General features: G+C 37.4%; 1 protein-coding gene across 1 annotated transcript in view; it reads right to left on the bottom strand.

The window, feature by feature from the left end:
• The window catches only part of LOC107206970 (heparan sulfate glucosamine 3-O-sulfotransferase 1-like), a 45,452-nt gene extending 24,840 nt beyond the window's left edge, over nt 1-20,612 (bottom strand). The window contains exon 1 of the mRNA XM_015633511.3: nt 20,126-20,612. The gene's annotated coding sequence lies outside the window, so the exon portion shown is untranslated. The remainder of the gene's footprint in view (nt 1-20,125) is intronic.
• Nucleotides 20,613-21,608: the final 996 nt, after the last annotated feature.

Genomic DNA, 21,608 nt, shown 5'->3' with positions numbered 1-21,608 from the left:
TATAAGATTTCATTTTAATGACTGATATCCTATCCTTGACCTTTGGCCATTTTGCTTTTAGTTTCTTAATAGCAAATGAGGTTGAGCTATTAAACTCACTGGAGATAATTCATAAAAGAGATAAATAATCAAAATTGAAGCACAGTGGAAAATACATTAGAAAAACAAACTACCAACATTTTTAAATAAAGTAGGCCAAAGAATTAGAAAGCCTTTAAATTTCAATTTCATAACATTGTACTGAAAAGTTATCCCCTGGTCCTGCTAATTTTTCTGGTTTTCTTGTTTTGATTTTTTTTTGTGTTGTGGTTTGTTTTTTATCACTTCATTGGTATCTGTTCTTTGAAGTGTAGTTCTTGACTGAGATTTTGGCTGCACTTATAATGAAATTTTCTGCTGTGGAATACTTGCAAAATACTGCCAATAATCACTAATAATCAGAAAATGCCACAGCAGGCAGTGCTGTCGGTGCATGAGTAGCCTCACACATGAAATTCTGCATTGGAGAACAAAGAATAAAAAGTCTTTGAGCTTCTTTCAACATCAGCTGCTACTTATTAAATATCAGGATTTTACTATGCATGCCTTTAGGAAATACTTCAATGGAAAAAAGGTCACAAGAAAGCCACTGGTACCGTTTCTTTTCTCCAGCTGGAGACTTTTGCACAAATGTTACTCCTCTGCAAAAAAACCCAGTTCTGTTTATGATGATGCAAGGATGACACAGTATTTTCTGTGAAGCTAGTTTTGCCCTGAGTAAGAACTTTCTGGCATCAAACTAGATTAAAAAGAACAGATGGTTGCAGAAACATAATTAAGAAAAAGAAAAGGAAGAAGAATCAGAGATAAAAACATCACTGTCTCTTTCCCTGAATTTTCCCTGAAAGAAGGAGAAAGAAAGTTTTAAAAAGGTTGGATCATCTAATCCACGTAAGAGTCAATCCAAAAATTAATATATCAAACACTTGAATCATAAAGAAGAGCCAGATTCTCAACATGAACTTGGACACTGCTAAATGGTCACTACAGACATTCTCAAGAACTGAATATAATTAAACAGAAAAAGACTTTACAGGTAGTTATAAATTATCATATTCTTATTCATTAGCATAGAATTAATCAAGCACAGGTTGGCTTTAGGTCTCACCTTGTTCTGTATCTGCCTTGAAGACATGACATTCCTTGTATTTGATTAAAGAGTGAACTTTTCTGCAGCATTAAGAAAACCCAAACCAGTCCCCCAAAAAACTCCAGACAAAACCAAATCCAAAAATAACTGCTAGCCAAAAGACAAAAAGTATTAACAATGAGCATAAAAACAAATGTATTTTTTAAAAAAAACAAAATACCTCCAGTTTTTCAAGAGTTGTTTTTGTACAGCTGTCAGACAGCAGTGCCTCCGGGGAGAGCTTGGGATTACACTTCCCTTCTACATCTTGGCTTGTTGAAAGCTGACATCTTCTGCTAGTGTAAGATATGGTTTATAAACATAACATCTCTCTAGGAGTTAGAGCTGCAATCACAGCAATGTAGGCAGATACACATGAAGTTCCCACATCTTCTCACAAGGAGCTGCAAAGTGCACCAGCATCGTCTTCAATGCTTCCTACACATAAATCTCTGTGTGTGAAGGTTTTTTCCTGCAGTTTAATAATGAATTGTTCCATATGCACACTCTGATCATGAAGGTTATGCTTAGTATTCTGCAGTAAAACAACATTTAAATTAAGTTATAAGAATATAAATTTCATTCTAGTCTTTGATGCTCTTAGAAACAATTATAAAGCAGCAAGAATTTCAGAAAACAAGTGTTAGTGTTATTTAAATTTAATCAGAGATCAAAGTTATGAGAGCAGGTAAAAGGATCAGAAGTTTCTCAGAACAGCTGAAAACCTCCACATCTGACTCATTAAAAGTACAATACTCTACAACTCCAACAATGTACAATATAGATAACTCCAGGAAAAGAATAGCTATAGCATATAAACTATTCTGTGGCACACATTCAGGGGATCAAAACAACAAAGAAGAGGTACAGGTGTGAGAGAAAATGCTAATTGTTAAAACAATAACTCTTGTTGCTTTATAATAAGAAGAGTCAGTATTTTAAATTATTGTTGCTTTATAAATTTATTATAATCTATAATAACTACCTTTAAAGTCCACTTGTACCACAGTAGTATCTGTACAGTCACCACAGATGGGAGGAAACCAAGAAGAGGAAAATTTGTAGATTGGGATTGAAGAATGTGCAATTAGAGCACATGTAACCTTTTTGCTAGGCCTGCTCTGAGCCACTGCAAAAGACTTCAGTCTGTGGTGAAACCAAAGTATTCATCAAGTTCTGTCAACTAGATTTTAATTTGAAAATTGAAGGTGTATATATAAATATAAGATTACTGTGTAGTGTCTAAAGGGTAGCCTTTTTTACTGAAACAATAAGGGCATCTCTTTAACACCACTGATATTAAATCTTTTTAGCATCAATGTTTTAATTCAAAATTAACTTTGTGCCTGAAGTTATAAATTGTTGCCTTTTTCTAAGTAAAATACTACAAAACAGATCACTTAGTGAAGCATCTCAGAAACTGATGTGCTTGTGACACCTTTAATGTAGCTAATTTTTCTGAAGAATAAAGAAAAAAAACCCCAAATTTCAGAATATTTATAAATTTCTATTTATCAGACAGGGAAAAAGAGCCTAAGTACATTACATTCAGGAGCAGGAAGCTTATATATTTATTTACTTGTAGAACTGGCAGGGATCACTGTCTGTCACAATTACAGCCACCACACTTCAATCCTGACAAGACTTTACCGTGTCTCTGTTAGCCCACAGTGTGTCTGTGGGACTCATGGTTATCAATCTGATAAATCTCAGTGTGCTGTGTCACTTTTAAGCACCACCAACTGCTCAAGCACATAAACATCAGCAGCTACCAGGTGCTCTGCAGTGCTTTGTATCTGTGCCCTACACTGTCCTTCCTGATTTTCATTTTTAGAAATCCATTTTAAGTTTCATTGCTCTGGTATCAATAATCAAATAGCAAAAGGTGTTGCTTGAAGCTGGATCCAGTGTCCCAAAAAGATAATCTGAGAAAAATAGGGCTGAATAAAACAAATATAAGATATTAGAAAACAGTTTTTTATAATATATTTGAAACAGAAGGCAATATGACAAAATTTTACACAGTGTTAATACAAAGGAAGATATATCTGTTATATGAGTTTATATGTGTTTTTTTCTTCAGTTTTACTGAAAACAAATCCTAAAATTTAAAATAATAAATTATGACTCCAGGAGAGACTTTAAATTTGGTATTTTTAAAGTGAAAGATGAAATAGAATTAAAGCATTCTTTAGACCTAGCTGCAAGTACAGTAATAATTAAGCCAGATGATAAGATACAGGGAAAACTGAATTAATTATTTTTTTCCACTAATGGATTTTTGTTTGGTTTCTTTTTTTGTTTCTTATTTGTTTGTTTTTGTTGTTGTTGTTTCTAAAAAATATACTTACAAAACAAAATTGAAAGAAAGATGCAGAGAGTATTTCCACAGCAGTGATTTTAGGGTGGTGACTATCTTTTTCTTCTCTCTTTGAAAAAACTGTTACAAGAATCACCTATCAACAAAATCATTTTAGAAATGCAGCAATTCAAATTTGAGTTAAAGACATTTCCTCTAGAAACATACCTCTATGTATATCTATCTCTAAAACCTCATTTGCCTTTGCAGTCAAGTTTCTGGCAAATGCATCAAAACCAAGAAGCCTCAACAAAACTTCATTTCAATTTACTTTTAATGCCCCAAACAGCAAAGCTTTAAAACTTAGTAAGTGAAGTGATCAGCAAGGGATTTCTCAGCAAAAATTATCAATACAGGAAAAACCTTACCTAACACAGTCACCATTGATCGATAATAAGAGAACGAAAGTGAAAATTCACTTTCAACTAAAAGAATGCTTTTAAAATCTGAAGTCAATCTTCCATTTAAAAGAATGATTATCACTTTCATCTTTGAAAGAGAAAACTTGATAGTACCAGAAATGCTTTCTGAGCATGACTTGTTCTTATTCAAAGAGTGTTTAAAAAAATCCAAACAAAACACCTTTATCAGATCACTCTAGATACAGATTCTGGTGCCTCTTTAGGTGTCTAAGTCCCCAAAGGCAGACCCTTCTAACCAAGAGTTTCACAGCTAAAATATGATGTAGGCTACTAAAACATGTAATGCCTCATTTTCAGAACTTTGAGTAAAACTGAAGAGTATTGTTATATAGAAAATTTATGTAAGCAATTGTGAAGACAGTGTGAAGTTCATTCAGATATCACCAAGTGCTAGGCAGACACACAGAGGCTGAGAAAACAGGCTGGGAGATGGGGCTGTCCAGCTGCAGAAGACTTTGGGGAGACATTATGCACCTTCCTGTACCTAAAGGGGCCTGCAAGAGGGCTGGAGAGGGACTTCTTCCAAGGGCTTGCAGTGAGAGGACAAGGGGGAATGGCTTTAAACTGACAGAGGGTAGATTTATATGGGACACGTGGAGGAAATGCCTCACTTTGACGGGGGTGAGGCACTGGGACAGGTTGCCCAGAAAAGCTGTGGATGCCCCATCCCTGGCCGTGGTCAAGGCTGGAAGGTGCTTTGAGCAGCCTGGTTAGTGGAAGGTGTTCCTGTCCCTGGCAGGGAGTAAAGTCCCTTTCAACCCAACCCATTCTATAATTACTGCTTTGGCAGGAGAAGCATATAGGATAAGCACACTGAATTCTCAGGGTTTTATTAGCCAAGGAGAAAACCAGAACAGAGATATAATTCTTAATGGTACTAGTGGATTAACTGCCACTTCGGAAGGATTAGAGGTTTAGCTTTTGAAAGAAAGTTTGTTTCCAGTTTTCAGTATTCTCAAAATAAAATCCTCGTAAAACCCTGCCATCCAATCTACTGGAGACATATTTTCTAATGGAAAAAATAGAAGCCTGACAATCTTTGCTTGAAAACTTCCATGACAGACATGAAACGATGGGAAAAAACTCAGTGTGTGTTTTTCTCTCTGTGGCTGATGCATTTATATTGAATTACTGACTTTCCCTAGGACTACTTCACTGGTGGGGAAGTGATGTCCAAGCAGAGGAAAGCTGGTCTCAAGGAATATTTTGTAAACAGAGCTTTGCCTTAGGACAAAATTTCTACATATTTTAAATATATTTTAATTAGACAATAATATGGAACAGCTGCTGTAAAGAAAAATTAAAATATTGACATAGATTTATCTTTTCAGGCTTCTTAGATGACAACAGCTAATATAACCACTGTGGGTGGCACAGGGATCAATCTTCAATGAAACCATTTTCAGCTTTACACTCAGATGTTCTATATACTAGTACAAGAGACAGTAACAGCTGATCTGCGGGGTAAAAAAAAAATCATGTTTAAAAAACCCCAATCAAACAGCAAGACAAGGTCCACAGTCTACTGAAAACTATTTTCCTTTCCAAGTTACGTGAAGGAGAAGTCAGGTGAAGATGGGGATGGAATAAATGTTCCCTTTCCCCTAAAGACATAATTTAATTAAATAGTTGTTCTTTAGGTTTGCATGAAATGAGGATCCTTTGTGAAATCAATGCTGATTGTGCTCCTAACTTAGACAGTTGAATTAGTCTCTGAATCTACCACTGACTTTGGAGACTCTAGAATCCTAATTTTAGCCTTATTAGGTGTCAGAATTCTAGGGCATGAAGAGGGATGCGTGCGTAATCACATGATGCAAACAGCTTTGCCTGACATTCTGAATTATGGAGCAGCATTACCTAAATATGGCCCTTGGCATCATCAGCTCCAAATAATTCTAGAGAGATGCAAGTGATTATTGCATGAGATACAACTCCCCAAGTTTACTTGCCCTAATAAGCAAAGAATGCAGATATTTCAGTATACATACTTATCTGCAAATTAAGATCTTAAATACCATCTCAGAGATGTCTGGCAATCTCTCAATATACACTCTTTTCCAATTTTGCTAATAATGTGTAATTCTGAATATCTCCAGTTACAAGCCATAAATCTTAAAAAGCCTCTACAAATTTTCAAGTTTGCCCTCTGGAAAATTTAATTCAGAATTATATTAAACAGCTATCTTAAACAACAAGTTCGTTCTGGTTTGTGCACCTAGCAGAATAAATTTCTATTAATGTTACTTGCTCTATAAAATGTGAGACAATAAAAATAAAAAACTTTTTTTTTTGTTATACAGTGAGTCAGAATACTTTGTCTTTTTTTTCCTATTGGAACAATAGAAATTGATTGGAGACATAACCCACAACTTTTACTAAAATACTTAACATTCCTGCAGCAAATAGAGACAGTGCCTTCACAGATGGAAAAAAAAAATCAAGATATTTTATTCTCATTTCAGCAGATCTATGCCTCTGAATAAAAGGCAATTAAGAACATAGCATTAAAAACAATTGTTTCTCAGAAAAATATTTTAGCTGTTGTTTAGTTGGCTCCCTTTAACTTCCATCTCATCTTTCCATTATCATATAGAACTTCTACATGAGATTATTTTTATTATCTCCAGATAATAATAAATAAACCAAACCCGAACTACATTAAAAAACTTTTTCTTATGTTCACATGGAATTCATGTGCTTCAGTTTATGTCCATTATCTCTTGTTCTGCCACTGGGCACCACGGAGAAGAGCAGGGGCTCATCTTCGTACTCTCCAAATAGATATTTATAAACACTGATAAGGTCTTTCTGAGCCTTTCTTTAAGCAGCCACGTCTTTTACAGAGAAGATAAGACACACAGGACAAATTGCCTCCAATACCTTTTTGATATCAGAACCACAAAAAAGGAAGTGAATCTTCTAAGTGAGGCAGAGCACTCTAACATCTATAAAACTACTATTAACAGCCTACAAGGAGGTCACCACAAGAGCAAAGCCAGGATGTTGCTCTGTGGGAGGACACAGGATGTAAACTGGGACACAGGATTACAAATGCTGATAAAGAAAAGCGGTTTTGGTCCAAGGACAGTCAGGCATGGGACCAGGCTGCCCCAGGAGGTGATAGTGTCTCTGTCCTTAGATGTTTTCTAGATCAAACTGAGAAAACCCTGAGTAACCCAGCCTGACTTGAACACTTTTTGAGCAGAGGACTGGACCAAGATACCTCCAGATGTATCTACCACCCTGAATTTATTGTATGAGCCTAAAATCTATGACAGAAATATTCACAATTCATTTTTAAGGAACAGAATAAGGCTATAATAATAATAAGAGCTAGCTCTACCACTGTTAGACAAAAAATAAAATCCAACCAAAACACCATCTATGCAGAAGTACAGACAATATGACCACAAATAACACACTGTATGGGAATAAGAAAAACTGTCCTTAAGTAGAGGTAGGCAAGAGAAAGAGATGTTAAATGCTAATTGTGTAACAAGCTTTACACATACAGCAAGAGACAAAATGGTGCAGGAAATAACATTTTTGGTAGACTCTACTTTGGTAGAATTAATCTCTTCCCAGTTTCAACATGACTAGGTTTGGGTTCAACAATTATAGTTCTTGTTGCTCAACAGTTAACAAGTCAGGGGCAAGAAGGGAGCTCAGACCACTCCTCAGACCCTGTCTGGCTTCTAAGCCATTTCAGTGGAAGCAGGTTCAAGTCTTTTAAAAGTGAGTTAGAGTGCACTGTGTAGATTTAATAACTGCTTCCCCAGCTAGAAGAATAAGTGCTCTAAGAAAAATAAATGAGAAAAATGGTGTCCCCTGGCAGTCCCTTGGGCCAGTTACACAGATCAGAGATTGAATGATTCAAAGCATGATGGACCTGCCTTTTCTATTCTTATCTTGATTATTTAGCATGTAAAGAGTTGATTCTAGCTAAAGGCAGAATCGGCTCAACTACAGCTGACCTAGACAGCTACATAAAATTACAGAGTTCTCCAAGTTTTTTTTTATTAAGAAAAGAAAAACAGATGATGGAACTTGGTGTCTGGTGCAGTCTTGCTTATTTAGAGTAATTTTTTTACTATATTTAGAGTAATTTCTGCTTTTTCTGCTTACCCTATTTTCCTGTCTGTCCACTTATCCAACTACTCCCAACTTCTGTGACTGTAGTATCCAAGAATTGCACTGACTGGATCCATTTCTACTTTTTACTCTGAAGGTGCAAGCAGTGAAAATTATGACCACTCTTCTGTGACGCTCCTGTTAAATGAAACTGTTCCTTTGTTAGCTTTCCAAAGAGATAAATTTATCCTCCAGTGGGATCCTACTCTCATGTCAAATTCAAACACACTGTACAATGAAGGAATAGAGGTCCTTTCTAGAGTGACAAGAACTAGCTCACACAATCCTGTGCCGTGCTAATATGCTCACATTAATCTTTCTGACAGATGGAGGGGAAAGACAGCATATACACCAAGATTATATGGAAAAAACATAAAACCAAAGGTTTCAATTTAAGAATTAGGATGGCTGGGTGATATTTAAGGCTTGCAGACTGTCTTCCTTTAAAAACATTCACAATGCTTTGGGGAAAAACATATCAAAGCAAAAAGATAAAGAGAGGGATAGAAGTGAACTAGTTACTTTATAAAAGCAAATAGCAAGAAATTGAAACTGAACAAATGTTATTTCTTAACAGTAGCTTCAGAAATGACTGAACACAGAATTCATATCAGATGATCACAAACTAAGTGCAGGGAAAAAGATGAGCCACAGCAAAGACCCTCTAGTTTCTACAGTTAAAGAACTGAGTATGATAAGCATGCAAGATTAACTTCAAGGTTAATTTCAGGTATCTTATATTTTATGATGCCAGAGACAAAATTTCTCCTTTGCACCATGGACATTTTTCAATTCCTTTTCTTCAGCTTACACCGTTCTCAAAATAAGACTGTCAGGGTAGGTAGACAACATCTATTTAAACTACCATTTGGCCAAGCTCCTGGGACTAAAATCTTGGCTTAAGGCTCTGTCCTTCCCCCTGACTTCTAGTGCTGGTTCAACAGCAACACCACAGCATCATCACATTCTTGTAGCATCCATGGTTTTCTCCAGGAATTGGCTATCACTGCTAGAGATTGTTAATTTCTAACCTGAGCGATCTGTTAACACATGGCTGCAGATGGGTTTCAGACACCAATTATATGGATGATGAAACACTGGCTTTTCACAACAAGGCTCTACAGTTGAGCCCTTTCCACACACAGCTGCTGGCCAACTGTTGATTATTCACAGCAGAAAGCTCAGCTTTTGCACTGACAACCAATCTGAGCCCCATCTATAAAGCCAAGCCCAGTAGATCAAAACAGACTCAGTTCTTGAGTTTTCTGTGCCGAATGAAGAATCCGATGAAGGGCAAAGAAGGTTGCACTTAGAAATGCAGTGCAGTGTACAATCACTTTCTGGTCTGTGAAAGAGATGAGCAGGGAAATAGATGGCACTGGTCTCTGCAGGCAAAGACAGTTCCCTTTTACACTGGTGTCATATGGAGAAATTGGATTACCACACAATAACAAGTCCAATAAACACAGATTATGAGTGTAGACTAGAAAGTAATTTACCACTAGATTAATCCCTGGCATTCCTCTTACCTAGACTGCATTAAAACAGGAGCATCTATCTTTCCAGCCTATTGTTTAACGTGTTTCATATTCTTTGCTCCCCCCAGAAAGAACAGTACATGAATTTTTTTATTATATTCGATTTACTCTCTACCAGCCTCTCCAAAATAACAGTTTCACATGCAGCAGATTAAATCTATTTGGCAAGAAGGTACATGGATATTTTTAACTTGTCTGCATTTTCACTAGGAGATAACGTGGATCTATGACTTGAGCACATGAAGTAGCTACTCTCAGACAATCACACAAAGCACACCTTACTTTGTCAGCTAGGATCTGAGGTCACAGCAATGTAAGAAAACTCTGGAATATTAGTCCAAATTAAATATAAAATATTGATCTATGTGTACAGGTACTTCTTAGGAAATCTAATGGCCATTCAGTGAAATGCAGTGAATGGAGAGAAAAGGGTTAGAGATGTATTGAATTAATAAGATTTAAATAAAAGTTATTAGTTCAGTTTAATTTCAAAAGGATTGTCTAGATACCTTGGAGGAAAACCATTTATAGCTCCTCCCATTTCACTCAGCCCTCCTAAACTCATTCTCTTGACATTAAATAAGAAGAAGCTAATGTATAAAACTTCAAATGTGGAAAATGTTTTCCTTATGACCTTAACAATTAGATGGTAATATTCACTTTTCAGAGCCATTCCACATTAAGCAGGAATGCATTAAAGCTAAGTAGGTATTTACTCAGAAGCAAAATTCAAATAAGTTAGATATTAAAAGGTCAAGATTAAATTATTTTGTACTTGGATACTTATCTAACTAACTGGAAGGTAGAATTTATATTCTGAGGAATCCTAAAGCTCCAGTAGTACAGTAAATTAGTTCACTTAGGAAGCAAAATTCCTCAGATAATTTGTAGAAGGGGAAAGAAGCTTTTCCCTAGGTCTTTATTACAAAAAAAAAAATAAAAAAAATAAAAAAAGAGATATTTTTCATTAAGCTAGGTGAAACATGCTCTGCTACTTTTACAACTCAGATTCCTGGAACTTGTAGTTCTCTTAAAGTTAGGAGTAGGAAAACAGTAATTCTGTTAAACATAATCAACATTTTCTCTGGTAATATTATGCTGAAATACTGTATGGACAGATATATTCCCTCCAAAAGTTTCTCATTAACCCTATGCTGATACCTAAAATTTCTTCATGCCTTACAGAAATATATTTTAAAGTGCTAAGAAGAAATTCACCTCAATTACACACCACAATACATTTAAACCACTGTACATGAGGCAAATTCTCATAGTAAAAATGTTTCATTCAATAGCTACAAACCCAAAACCTAATTCTGAATCTTACCCAAAGCTTCCTGTATAACAACTCACAGTACATGCTTTGTTGTTCCACCTGTTTAAAAAATAAGATTATATTAAGACTGAAAAAATAAATTTAATCTTACTATTCACAACAAAAAAATCAACAAAAGAAAAATTATAAAGTAACTAATGCTATAAATAGCTATACATAATTAACACATTTTGTGGGACCAGGATCAACAGCACATGGCTGAACAGACAGAGAATGTGTCAAAATACTAATGCACATAGAATACACCATATGCAGTGACAACTGATACTTTTTGATTCATACTTTTAAAAAATTACTCTGTAATTTTAACTTTCTTCTTTTTTTGAACCTTTTTAGCAAGGAGCCATTTATAGATAAATGTAAAATCATCTTGATTGAAACAATAATTTCGGTTTAAGAACTATCTAATTTTTTCCCTCTCCATATATATATAAAAATTATTATTTTCAATTAATAAACGAAAATATCCCAGGATCACAAAAAGTAAAGTAGAAGCAACAGAGAAGCCCATATTTTTTATTTATATTAGAAAGTAATATGATCAGCTTGTACAGGAATAAACATGTTAAAATATATATGGTATTCCACAATTGTCTGAACAGTTAATTGCCTTAATCAGTATATATGGTATATACTTTATGGCAGTTTTACACACTGAATATTAGAGTTTTACAGAAACAAAACAAAATGCTTTAGCAGCATTTCCTTCTAGTGCAAGCTAGCACAAATTTAAATATCTCCCAGCAGGCAAGAGAGAGCCCTGCTCGATGCTCGTGTGTTTCTATTGGCTTCCATCTGATTAAAGGAAAGTGCTTCACTACAGAAGCAAAGTAGAACAATTCCTGGGAGTATTACAGCACCATGTTCTGTGAGTGTGACCACACAAGGATTCAAAAGAAGAATGATACAGTGTTCTTTTCAGAATAGCAGATGATTTAACTTCGAGTAATGACTATTTAGTGAAGATTTGTATTATTTCCATTTTCTAAAGCTCTATGCATAATTATCATAACAGTTCTCTTTTTGAGATAAATTTAGTTGTGAAACTTCAGTTTTCCAGCACTGGCAATACTTATACTCTCAGGATACAGGAGATAAAGTGCAAGCATAAAAAGCCAGCCATGAACCACTTAAATAAGTTTAACCATTTAATGAGTTTAATGTCTTAAACTTCCATGATTTTGCAGAGGGGGGATTAAGAACAAAGTGAAGGCAACACAAGTGTTCAGCTCTCTGACTTTCTAAAGGGTCCTAAGCTCTCAGGAGTGTTTGCAGTGTATAGCCATGAATCCTGGTTTAGGATCCAGAAATTTGGAGCTAAGATAAGAATGCAGCAGAGTATGAAAATAACGAGCCTTTTGTTCTTCATTCTCCAGTGCACATATCAGATTTTGAATTTAGAAACACTAAAAGCACAAAAGAGTCTACGCATAGTAAGGATATTTCATTACTCTACTATGGGGCAGGAGGGAAAATACCATAGCCAGGAAATCAGTGATACAAAGGTTGCCAAAACTACAGGAAGACATCACAGAATATAGTACAGAATAAAATCAAAGCCATAAAATGAAATTCTGTAAATTAAGTAGATTTAAAAAGCCCAACAAAACACCATCTAAGTAAACTGAGCTATTTATTTACAGAATAAACTAAAGGTAGCATGTGGTACAAAGGAAGCAGAGTCCTAATTTGTGAGACTGAAATAGCCTAATGTTTGGGGATTAGGTCTAAAAGATTTCTGACCGTGGCAATCTAGAAAAAGAAACCCCTTAAATGTTTATTTTCACATTACATCTCAAGAATCTAGCACTAGAAAGTGTCAAAGCTGACAATTGCAAATTATTTTACATCTTAAGTTTGATAGTATTTACCTTTAAAAATGGTACAATGGAAAACATGGTGCTGTGAGAATTAATGTGAGCCAAGTCTGGGAGATACTCAAGAATCTGGATGTTATAAGACACAAACTTCTTTCATCCTGAGAATTACCTGTATGTCCTTCATATATGACAAGGTCACAAAATTAAATATTTCACCATATATCTTATTTTAAAGAGCTAGAATATCTAGAAAATATAAATAACAAATTCTGAAGTTCCAGTAAAAATTAAATTTTTTAAAATTTTGTGTTACACACTATCATTTTCAAGGCTCGACGGCCTTTATTTAATAAGGTCCGCTTACTGTATAAAATGCAGTGAACAGCTTAGCTGAGTAATATGGCATTTTTGTGGCTAGGATCTTAACTAGTTAAGCCATGGAAATAGATGACAGCTACTTTATTTTTAATCTTACTGTTGGATAAAAGCTGTAAACTTTTTCCTTCCAGAAATAATCCACAAACTGATTGCTGTCAACTGCTTGCTGGAGGGAAAGCCTGTCAACCAAGGAGGGTGGAGACAGGAGAGACAAACTCCCTCTTTCCATGTGTAAATACCTTTTTCACAAAAAATTGAAGCTAAATATTATAGAATCTTCGTAAATTAAAGATATATTCTATGTGAACCTTTAAAAAACATTCTTCACAGTATCCAACACTTTTTTTCAGGAAAAACTCTGTCTGACTTGACTTTGTTATCAAAGAGACCTGATGTTATTCAAGTGTTCTGAATGAAACCCTGTATCTTTGTTCCTTAAAAATGAAAGCATATCTTGTAAGAGCTGGTTCTGGATTCTGAGGGATACAGTCTGCCCTTTACAAACTTCAAACACATTTATACCAAAATTCAAGCTCTTAGCAGACTTATAGGTCTAAAAATATTGGTCCTATACCATTAATTTGCAGAACACCTACCTGCCTTCAGAGGGTATAATGAAGATCGTTAGTATCTATAAGGTTTTTTACCTTGTAAACACTACATAAATGCTAAATTATGACAAGGATAGAAGTAGCCTAGTTTATCTCCATCCAAATGTTAAAATGTTATGCTTGTATTTGAATGACCTTATTAATTAATGTCTAAAACCCAGTATCTCTGCAGCTGATACTTTGCCATTTATCAAAATTATCTATATCCCTAATAGCTCACTTTATTTTTTTTTAAATATCCATTAAGATCCCATTGTAAATAATTACAATAATCTCAGAACATGTTTTTCTATTGTCAATTTCTAGGAAAAAAAAGTCTGTTGTTTGCAGTTTACAAAAGGTTAAATTCAACATCTTTTTTACCTCTCTGAAACTTAAATGGTTGGTTAGCAATCTGGAGAATTGTAGTAGAAAAATAATATTAAATAATTTTCTCCATTGTTCTGCAGGTAATGTGTAACATTTTCCTTAATAACTACTTAATAACACCTTTTATAACCTTGGTTGAAAAGGATTTGCTCTGACTTTCCAAGTTAAACAGATGTACAGTGTTAACAGGAAATTTTAGACAACAATAAAAAGAAGAAAAAACAGGAGCAATTATTTTTCTGAAATTCAGATGATGAGCATATGTGCATTTATATTGATTTTGGAAATAAAAGTAAAGCTAGAGCTGCATACTTGCGCAGGTGCCCATTCACAATTTTCCAATTCCCACCTGTTCACAGCAGCTTAGATGCCAAGAGTCATTTCTCTCCAAATTCTGGAGACATCCTGAGAGGCCTTAGCATCACACAGAGAAGCAAAATACTCCCTTTTTCTGTTGGAGTTACTACAGAACATGAATTCATACACATACAGAATATGAATTCATCCACATACAGAATGTGAATTCATACACATACAGAATGTGAATTCATCCACATACAGAATGTGAATTCAGAATGAAACTGCAAAGACTAGATTGCTTCTCAAAATCAGTGTCAAGGTATTAGGTTGAATGTACAATTAGCTCATCACTGTCCTTAGGACACTATATCCTCATTTCAAGGCAGAGAAAAAAGAGAATCATCATTATCAGTATTTTAAGTGCTGTCTTTGCAGTATTCTGTAAATGGAAAACAGTTTGCTTAAAAAGTTCCTTTTCATCACTCTTCTCTGTACAGACACACAAACAAAACCCATCTTTTTTTAGCTAAAAGCAAAAGTATCAGTCACTTGCTAAAGAAACAGAAAACTCCTTCTCTTCAAGCAATATTTAATAAATTTTCCTGCAGCTAAACAGCTTGATCTTAGACCAAACTTAAATAATTTGAGCTTAAGCACAGAGCACTGAGTCTCACCCTAGAAATCTTAAGCACTTCTTGCAATGAGGGTAGTTCAGTACCTTTTCTCACTGCTGCTGGCAAAGCAGGTGAGTATGACTAGCAAGAGAAAATATGGAATACAGAAGCAATTTTTCTCAAAAAATTTTTTTTTGCTATTTGAAGGAAGCATAAAAAAAGCCCTTGCGTTTTTTAACATGAGGTACACAATTGCTTCATGTGAATGAAAGACCATTTGGCTTCAGAAACTTCAGCTACAGAGCAATTAATTCACCTGTATTTTGCAATCTATTTCAAGATTACGTATTTCAGATTGCCCATAACTATAACAAGCCCAGAGGTTCATTTGCTCTGCAAAAATGAGGCAGAGCAATAAATTTAATGCAAAAAAAAAAAATAATAAAAATGCAGTGCCTGTACGACATGTAAAAGACTATCTTCCGTGAGTCAAACATATGGCATGAGTAATTCACAGTCATACACTCAAACACAAAAAGGCAACTGTCAGCTGGTGCATGTGTGTACACACACGTGCCAGGGCTGTAAAACCAGAGCAAGGAAAGATGGTGAAGAGATATTTTTACCTGTTAATTTTTCTGGTCAAACAGCAGTAGTAAAATTATTACTGATGTTACTGTTATTACTAACAATTACAATATTATTAATGAAGCATGAAAGTGAGGCGAAATGGAAAGTAGTGGAATTGCTGGGCTCAGAGGATTGTGATCAGTGCCACAAAATTCAGCTGGGAATGTTACTAATTGTGCACCCTGTTAATATTTGGGGCATTTTCCTTAAAGAACAGAATAACGGGACTGAGGGCACTCTCAGTGAGTTGGCAGAGCATATGAAATAAGGAGCAGAGTTGCTCCTATTAAGTGGGTCCTCAACAGGCCGGAGAAATAAAGTTCAGCAAAAGGAAATACACGTTCTTCACCTGGGGAGAAATAACTCTGTACACTGGTAAAAGTCTTGGGACCAACCACGGGGGAAGAACTGTGCATTAAAGGATGGGGAAGGTCCTGGTGGGCAAGAAGATGAACATGAGTCAACGAAGTGCCCATGCAGCAATGAAAATCAACAGTTTCTGTGTTAGGAAAAACAGTGCCAGCAGGCTGAGAGAGATGGTCCTTCCCCTCAGCACCAGTGAGGTCACATCTGGAATATTGCCTCCTGTTCTGGGCTCCCCAGTACAGAAGGGACAGGGACATACTGGAGTACATCCACAATGTACATCCAGGACACAGAGAAGATGTGGGTCTTGGAGCACCTGTCATATGAAGAAAGGCAGGAAGAGCTGAATTACTTTACCTTGGAGAATGCTCAGGAGGGATCTTAATCAGTATTTATAAATGCTTGGTGGGAGGGAGAAGCCAATCCTTTTAAAAGCGAATATTATGGGAAAGGAAATTCAGAATCCACTCTCTCCAGATTTAAGTAAAGAATTTGATATGATATCACCCAGCAATTATTTACTGAGTAGGAAATAAAAGCATAACACAAAACCAAAATTACTATAAAGGTGACTAGTGGTAACATATTGAATGGACTTCTTTAAAATCATTCTTCACACTCATCTTATTACATGTCTGTAAACGTGGTGAAAAGCAGAGGTTTTTTGATAAAAAGTGATTATAGGGAGCCCTCTTGATATAGGGGAGGTTCTTGCTAACTTACAGAAGAAATTGGAGCATTTTCACAGGCATATTAAAAATGGCAAAACCTTTAGCAATACTTCAAAGCCACCTGATTATGAATATCAGAATCTCTGTGATTATTTCTGTGATGGGCTCTTATCATTTGAGAGCAACACAAAAAGATAAATCACACACCTATGTTTACTATTAACAGATTAAAACAATCTGGCCTGTCTGTAAAACAAACTTGATACTCACCACTGTCTGACAAAGTGTTTTCAAAAGGCTGGGTGGAGTATTAGCACTCTTATTCAAGACTTTGAGCAAACACTTCAGGTACAAGGTTCAGAATTCAGGAGAATCAAGTTACTTGTCTCTGTATCTTTCTATTTATTCTGTTTTGCCAGACAGACTAAAAGGTGCTTGCTCTGCTTGTTTGATCCTAGCACATAAAAGCTAAGGAAGACACATGATCGATGTTTATAATTTATTGAGGGCTACACACTGAGGAAGGAATTGGTTTTAAATAACAATATTGAGAGATTAAAAATTAAAAATTAGGAATCGAAGAATATATTTAGGCTGAAAGTTCAAAGAAAGCTCTAAGCATTAGGAGAAAGGTTTTGAAACATCTTTGCACAAAGAGCAACAGGGCAATGTACTTAGACTGTGATGAGTTTATGACTGAATTTAGATAAGATTGTTATCTAACTCAGAAAGATCTTTTCTTCAGCCCTGAATTACTACAGTGATCAATTACTCCCTTTTCTGCTCCCCTTCTTCCCAGACTTCTTGCTCACACTCTTCCCACTAAAGTTCAACAAGGGCTATGAGAGGACTTCACACAATTTTTTGTCCAAAAGAGAAAACAATCTTAAGACTTCAACTCCTACCTCTCTAATTTAAATGGTTTTATAGAATATTGCATCAGAGCAGATGACTAGAAGATCTTGAGATCAGCAGATTTAATCAGCAGCTAAACAGAGCAGTGCACTACAAACATACAGAAATTATATTGCCTCTTTGGGTCTTCATTAAATATTTGTCCTCCTTGGCAGTTTAATGGATTCCTGCTTACTATATAAACAGTCAGGAGGGAATTTGATTGCACTCAAAGCAAGGACACCTCAAACACTGTCACTGTTCAGAATCATGTAATTAAACCTTTAACACATACAACTATCCTCCACCCTTCATAACCCGCTACTTTTGTGTTAATCATTGAACAACCCATTCAGAAGTTTTCCATGGCAGTGGGTGTAGCAAAAACAGCTACAGAAAATAGAGAGGGCATATTCACATGACTACAGCTACTGGCCAGTTGTCACGTAGTTATTTGTATAGCAGTAAGTGAACATTGAGCAACATTGCAGACAACAGCTCTTCTCCATTCAGCTCCTTTCAAAGCTGTGTCCATCAATAAACAAGCAACTCTGTGGTTTCTTGACCCAAAAACCATGCTCAGCTTGCTGCAAATGTGGAAAATGTAGGCAGGTCTGTCATTCACCAACCCCACAATCCCTTGTATCAAACACTATGGTGGCCACTATTGTGAGGCCAATAAAGTCTGGTGAGTGTGAACACATTTCCCCACCTCCCTCTGGATGACAAATGACTTTTTTCATTTTGTTTCAGAAAAGAAGTATATGTTTTTCCAATATAAGTCAATTCAACACTTGACAGCCAAACAAAAATGTATTCTAGACTGAAATTTACACAGTGACTTATATTGTTCAAACCCCAAATCAGAACTCCCATATTTCATTTATGACTTACAAGGCCAAAGCACTGGACAGAAGAGTGCCAGTTATACAGAAAAAAAAAAAGTATTTCTATTGTAATGGTATCTCAGAACAATAAATGTTCACTAATTAATAAATTTTGGTCACTTTGTAGACTGGTGTCCATGACAGAGTTTCCAGTTAGAGACAGAAGATTTGGAAAAGAACACAAATTATTCTCCTGTTCCAAGTTCAAAGATGAACTCCACTTTTATTGACTGTAATTTGACCTCTACCATCTGGTGTCAAACCAAATTCCTAACAACTGAACCTCTTTTAATTGGTTGGTTATAGTCTAGACCAAGGCTTCCACCTTAAATGCCGTAAAAATGCTGTACATGTGACTTTGATTTCGTTTAACAATACCTGCAGTCTTGGATTTGACAGAAAGACTTGATTTCCAAATGTTTTTCCCCACCTGACTAGTCTCCTTTTAAGTTTTTGTCTTTTTATTTCTGGCTCATGCTTATTTTTGTCTCCCTTATTTTGTTGCTATAGAACAGTGATATGAAAACTACTGCATCCAGGCTTGCTTTCAAAGTAAGCATATTGAGTGGTTAGCCTGGCTCATATGTTCTTGCTTACCTCACAGATTTCTGTGTTATTATTAGTTTCTTCTACTAGCATAGCAGTCTTTTGCCACACACATACACACACTTTTACAATAAGCTCAAAACTTAGGAAACTTACAAATCACACGTGCTATCAAAACACACAAACTCCTTAATTCCCTCATTCTGATGCAATATACAGGATCCATCTATAAAACATAACATCTTTTTTAATCCAAAAGCAATATTTTTACGAAAGTGGAACAAAGGAATAATATTTGCCATTTACAGTTGTGTCAAAAATACGCTAGGCTGCCAAAGCAATTAACCTTATCAAAATTAGTTTCATTTGAAATTACAAAACCTCAGTCTACTTTTATCAGCAACAAACCTAGTGAAATACCTGAAAATTCACAAAACTAAAGTATGAATAATGTCTAAAATATGAAACCATTATCTCATCAGACAAAAGCTGTCATTTTGTATTTTATGGTGAAATACCTGGCACTCAACACAAACATCTTACTGAACTGTAGGTCTCTCCAGTTCAGTTCATTTAGCAGGCAAGTGACAAGAACTATTACAATATTGCCTTAGAGGAAATAAGTAAGTGAAATTCTTGGAAGTAGCTTATGATATTTTTTAAAGCTTTTTTTTCAAAGGTTGGAAATAATCAAAGCAGACATCACACGGATTTTAGTTGCTGCAGTTGAGAAAGTCAACATTTTTAATGGAAGTTATGCTATCCCTGGTCCAAGTTTTCCCCGTCCTGTATCACAGAAAATATGAGTTTGTACACACTAAAAACAGAAGGTTAAACAGCCTGGTTATTCTCAGCCTTTCTTGTGTGGCAAAAATAAGAGGACATATATGATTATAAAGCACTGTCCTTACACTCCACCACCTCCAACTCTGCAAGAGATTTCAGGCTGTAATGTGTAAATCATTACTACATGCTCTAACAGTACTTTCTATTTAATCAGGAGAGAAGAAAAATCCCCTCTAGAACCACAACAAATAACTACAGTTTTTGTTTTAAATTAAATGATGTAGTTTATATCTGACCTGAGTTTCAGTCTTTTCCTAGAGGGAAATATAAATTCAGCATTTGGATACATAATCCTACAGCTCTCAGAAGCAGCCGACTCCACCGCGAACACTTTACATGATTTATAGCTCTCCTCCAGATTCAGATGACAAGTCTCGGCGGAGCAGGTGCAACGGGGTATATTTTCCTTTCTTCAGACATCATTCCCTCGTATGTAAATTAATTAGCAAGTCTTCCTCACTTTGGCGTAAGCGGGGAAGATGAAGCTAATGGAACATCAGCGTTTGGTTTCTCACGAGGAGCGGGCGACCCGGCGGAGGGAGGGAGGGGAAGGAGGGAGGCAGGGAGGGGGCTCGCTGTTGTTACTGCTGGAGCCACAGCGATTTTGACAGCGTCAGCGGCGATAAAGTGAGCCTGGCTCCCTCGCACTTATGCCAAGAGAGCGATTTTTAAACCGCTGTCAGGATTCGGGGGAACCACGGGGACGCGGAGCGAACACATCCCGCGCACCTCCCGCGGCAAGCCGAGTCTTCCGTCCCCCCTGCCGACAAGTTGGAGCTGCCCTGTCCGCGCCCCCTCCGCGCCCCGCCTGCCCTGCCCCTTCCCTGGCTGCCGGGGGAACGGGGAGCGCGTCCCGACTCCCATTACCTCCTCCGGAGCCATGGAGAGCGCCGCGGCCGCGGCTCGCCCGGCGCCCAGCGGAGCGGAGCGGAGCGGAGGGGCCGGCGCTCCCCGCGCTCCCTCACCCGCCGCGCCGCCAGCCACTGGCACAGCCCGCTCCACATAAATGCATTAACAGCAGCCACATCATGATTAATTCATCAGTCCCAGTGACCAGGGGAGGAGGCAGGCGCGGGGGCTGTGGAGAGGAAGGGCGCACGGGACGGTCCCTTCTCCCGGAGTTCGCCTCTGGCACAGGGCTCCGCCAGCGCGGAGGGAGGGATGCAGGGAGGGATGGAGGGAGGGAGGGAGTGAGGGGTGGATGCCGCGGCAGCGCTCGGCTTCCCGCGGGTGCCCGTGCGCTGCCCGGTGTGAGGGAGGGCGGTGTCTCCCTGGACAGGTCCCGGCCGGCGGGAGCGCCTTTGGGAGCCGGCCGGGGAAGAGCGAGGTAACCGAGCGAAGTTGGGAAGGCTCCGCTTCACGAAGCGGGCAGCAGGCACCGCTCAGCTGGACGCTGGAGCATCCTCGGCTCCACGGGAAACGGGCTGCGGGCGGCAGCTGCAGCCCCGCCGTGGCTCCTGGCTGCCAGCGGCCCGGAGCCCCGAGCTGCCGGCACGGAGGAGCCAGCCGGGCAGTACAGGCACCCCGGGCATCCGTGGGGTCGTGATCGCGGTAGCAGGACTAAGCTCACTTGCACAAATGTGTCCAAAACCCCTCCTCAGCCTCGGTGAAAACGCCTGCTCGGCCGCGCGCCAGTTGCTGGAGCCAGGTTTTTCCATGGAACATCATTGGTGTCCATGGGAGCTTGCCTTGGTCCGCTGAGACAGCGACACCGGCTCC

Source organism: Parus major, chromosome 6 (assembly GCF_001522545.3).
Source record: "Parus major isolate Abel chromosome 6, Parus_major1.1, whole genome shotgun sequence".
Classification (NCBI taxonomy): domain Eukaryota; kingdom Metazoa; phylum Chordata; class Aves; order Passeriformes; family Paridae; genus Parus; species Parus major.
This window is presented reverse-complemented; position numbering and strand designations above follow the sequence as displayed.